The sequence below is a fragment of the Pogona vitticeps genome, chromosome 2 (genome assembly GCF_051106095.1).
Source record: "Pogona vitticeps strain Pit_001003342236 chromosome 2, PviZW2.1, whole genome shotgun sequence".
Taxonomy (NCBI): Eukaryota; Metazoa; Chordata; class Lepidosauria; order Squamata; family Agamidae; genus Pogona; species Pogona vitticeps.
This window is the reverse complement of record NC_135784.1, coordinates 102,551,559-102,556,058: the sequence shown is the minus strand read 5'-3', so window position 1 is coordinate 102,556,058 and position 4,500 is coordinate 102,551,559. Positions and strand designations below refer to the sequence as shown.

Here is a 4,500-nt window from a genome sequence, read left to right as displayed (position 1 = left end):
TCCAACCGTACTTTCCTAATCCTGAAAGGGCCTTGACTTGATACAATCCCTTCAGAACACAGGTATTGTTGTGTGATATAATATTTTCTGTTGACAGATAGGTATCTACATGTATATAAAGAAACAGACACCCCCCCCAAAAAAATATAAAAATAGTGAGACTGAAAGGCCATAAAAGGCAAGAGATACAGTAGAATCTATGACATCTCTATGGAAAGCTAAAAGGTATGCTAGATAAACATACTCACCAATGCTATAGTCTTATGCTGCAGTTCAGCCAGTATTTAGGTCACCTGTGCACCACTGACATCCTAAGCTTGCTATGTAAATATAACACCTACAGTGATGGTGAAGGAAAACTCTGCTCTTGAATGAGTCCTAAATAAATGGCATTAAACTGATTGATACTATTCTGAGCACCTGGGGTTAGCAGAAAGAGGTAAATAGGTGGCATGTTGTGTCTCAACAAATGAAATGAGATTGAATGGCTTAACATTAGATGTTGTCTTGGTGAAAGTAGTACATTTTTTTAAGAAGCAAGAAAGCCTTGTATATAATACGAAGGACAGAGGCAAGGATAAGCTTTAAACAATTAAAACCAATTAGCAGGCTAATAAGGAAACAGTCCTTAAAAACTATTATAAGCTTAGGCTATTACTAAGGAAGTCCTGGAGAGATAGAAGCTGTCTGACAAGCTATAAAACAATTCAACACAAAGAACAGGGCAATGAAGTTGTACACTGAAGCTGCTTCAAGCCAGCATTTAAGTGACATCGGCAAGTCTTACAAGAGAATGCTCTTTGTCTCAGATCAGAAATAATCACAGTGTAAAGCTCTTGAATGTGAACTTTCTTTTTTAATATACTTTCCAGTTTTATGTCCTGCCTTGTCTTCCAAACTAGAATGAGTTTCAGCAAAAAGAAATGTTAAAATCTCGTGCACCTCAAGGAAACTACGACTGAGGAGGCCATGGTCTGAGCAGAAGGCACCTCACAATCTACATGACAGAGTGTAGTGTCCTCCATCTCAGATCACAAGCCACCAGGAAAAGGAATGGGAACCCAATCATTCACTGTACATGTGAAAATCTGACCGACAGTGAACTGTCCCAACTTAAAAAGTCAGTGTTGGCATTTGCTACTTCATACTGAGTTATATGAGATTCCTATAATGGATAGGCTCTGTTTTCTGAACTCATCATCCCCTTGTTTGTTTCTGATTCAAGTCTTCCTGGACTTGTGCAAATGCAATGGTGTAGTGGTAATGGCTGTTGTGGGTTTTTTGGGCTCTTTGGCTGTGTTCTGAAGGTTGTTCTTCCTAACATTTCACCAGTTTCAGAGACTGGTCTTAAGAACAACCTTCAGAACACGGCCAAAGAGCCCGAAAAAACCCACAACAACCATTAGATCCCAGCCGTGAAAGCCTTCGAAAATACAGTGTAGTGGTAAATTTGGAAGCGCCAGCATTCATTAAGACAATCCTCATCATGTCCATGCCCTTTTCTTATGGAGAGTGCAAAAAGGCAGGCAACTGAGTCAGTCCATAGCAACAAATGATGAACAGGTTTTTTTTCAAAACCAATGGCTCTTGGCCCTCAAATATTTTCATTTACAGGAAGACAAATGTGTATTGTTCATGGGGACATCTATTTTTCTCACATCTACTGTGAGTTCTGCAGCTAAGTTCAGAAGGAGCAGGGAAGCCTGGTCATGCTACCCTCTTTGCTGCTTAGAATGTCCCAGGGCTTCAACCCTGTGGAACCTGGATCCACTAAACCACGGTGCAAATGTAAACAAAACTACACTATGTTGAAGACAGAGATATCAGCAGATTCTGATTGACCTCATATTTACAAAAAAGTAAGAAAAGCCAGCATAGTGGCCATGCTCGCTTCGGCAGCACATATACAGTGGTGCCTTGCTTAACGATTTTAATTGGTTAAAAAAAATCGCTATGTGAAAACATCGTTAAGCGAAACACCATTTTCCATAGAGATGCATTGAAAACCGGATAATCCGTTCCAATTGGAACGGATTACCATCCTTAAGCGAAAATCCCCATAGGAAAAAACGTTAAGCGAAACCCATTGAAATACATTGAAGCCTATTTCAATGGGGGAAAAATTCACAAAAAATTCAAAAAGACTCAGAACAAAGCCAAAGTAAGTTAACGAAGGTTTTATTAGGTGCACTAATGATTCCAAGCATTTTAAACATTTTTAAACATTTTAGAATATTTTAAAAATAGCAAAAATGGGGCTGTAAAAAAAAACGTTAAGTGAAACAAGGGGACCTAAAACTGTCATCGTTAAGCGAAGCATGGTCCCGAAATCGTTAAGCGAAAATCGCCCATAGGGAAAATTGTTAAGTGAAGCACAAGATTGCTCCGAAAAAGCCATCGTTAAGTGAATTTTTCGTTGTACGAAGCAATCGTTAAGCGAGGCACCACTGTACTAAAATTGGAATGATACAGAGAAGATTAGCATGGCCCCTGCGCAAGGATGACACGCAAATTCGTGAAGCGTTCCATATTTTTCTGTATATTTTAAATTGTTTTTATCTTCTAAGTTGTGAGCCGCCCAGAGTAGACTATGTCTAGATGGGCGGCATATAAATGCAATAAATAAATAAAATAAAATAAATAAATACCGCTCCAAAGAAGAGCCTGATAAAGATAAGCTAACTGGATTGGAGGCAGAAAAGGATGGAGTGACTTTAAAAAGAGAGAGAATGGAGGGGGAAACACAGAAATATCAAAGGACACAAAGAAATCCATCTCATCCTGTGGAGACACTTCCTGGTTCAGAAGCTATGTTAATAGCTACTCAGAGCCAAAACTAAGAACTGCATGCGTCAGCCAAGAAATCCAAGTTGTTAATACAGTTGGAAATCATCAACACTAATAATAATTAAGTTTCATCAAGTCGAAGCGAACATATGATAACCCTTTCCAGGTTCTTCTAGGTATAGAGTGCTCCGAAGTGGTGGTACTGCATAGCTCTAGGACTATGCAGTTCACCCAAGGCTATACAGAGCTTGATGCTTCTCCTTCTGGCTCTGCAGCCAAGTGCCCAGCTCACTGAGCTGTCCAGCCAGTTAGTCAATACTACGGATCTCTTTTAAAAAATTATTGGAGGGCAGGAGATGAAAAACAACAGCAACACCCCCTCTGCACTTGAAAATATTACTTTTTAGACGGCAACATTTAGAGTTCCCCACCAGCCTGGCCACAATGGTAGCTGGGAACTGAGGCAGTGGTAGTCCAAAAAGGGCACTTGCCATGTTCTGCAGAACACTGTCTCTTGGAGTGAAGCAAAAAAGAAAAGGGAAAGGTTGATGTGGGCGGGAGGCGGAATGGAGTAGCTGGAACCTTAAATGGAACCTTAGTACTTTCAGGGAAGCACTTCAATTATTTATTTATAGATTTTACAGATCATTTGTCTGCTAAACCAAAGAATATAAACATTAAAACATAGCATATAATCAGTCAGTTCGCCACTCTGATTTATTTGGACTCCATGAAAGTTCACACTGAAACCATTTTGTTAGTCTTTAAAATACAATATCTTGTTCTTAATTTTTCCCTCCTTTAATTTTACCAACATTCTAACTAAACAAATAGAAGAAACCAATGTTCTCTAACAAAATATGATTTTAATAAATATTTTAATAAATATTAAATAAATATTTTGAAAATAGGGCTGTACTCTCTCTCTCTCTCTCTCTCTCTCTCTCTCTCTCTCTCACACACACACACACACACACACACACACACACACACACACACACACACACACACACACACACACACACATGTATTGGTTGAATAGGGTGATTTTCTGTTCCTTCCATCCTTCCACAGAACATGGAAGACTTAACATGTCCCCAAAATTAACCTTTCTAACCTCTGCTTTTATCCTAATGTATAGCTTAGAGGTCTTCTAGATGGAGGATAGTTTTTGCACTTTCTGGATCCCAGGATTAATCGAATGTTTCTCTTCCCCCATTGAAAAATTATTATTATTTTTTTAAAAAAAGCAAGCCCTGATGCTGGATGCTGCGGTTCAGGACCAGGATTTATTTCATATATTTCTTCAGTCCAATTTTTACCATGTCCACCTAGGGATCAGGCCACTACTCTGGGTGCCTTACAACGTCAACAAACATAAACTAAAATTTAGGAACAACAACAAATAAAACATTAAGCTAAATTTTTTTTAAAAAAACAACAACACCCAACTGAGCCTGGATATGTAGTACATTCTATACTGAATACCAGTAAAGTGTGGGTGGAGAAATCTTCAAGGAAGACAAGAACATAGGAGCCGAGAGACTTCTCTTAATTTACCAGGGAACTGATCTCATAGCATAAGATAGCAGAACACCACCATCTGCTGGCTGCTGAAGCACCTTCTGCCCTGAGGATGTGAGTCCCAGTGTACTCCATGATCTTCTATCACCAAGTGACAAAAATGGAGTTGATATACAAGCTTCTTGTTCT

At 39.0% G+C, this 4,500-nt stretch overlaps 1 non-coding gene across 1 annotated transcript; it reads left to right on the top strand.

The window, feature by feature from the left end:
* The first annotated feature begins 2,429 nt into the window (after positions 1-2,429).
* Positions 2,430-2,535, top strand: LOC140705260 (U6 spliceosomal RNA). The gene has a single exon (XR_012084690.2). It is a non-coding gene; the product is annotated as a U6 spliceosomal RNA (small nuclear RNA).
* The last annotated feature ends 1,965 nt before the right edge of the window (positions 2,536-4,500 follow it).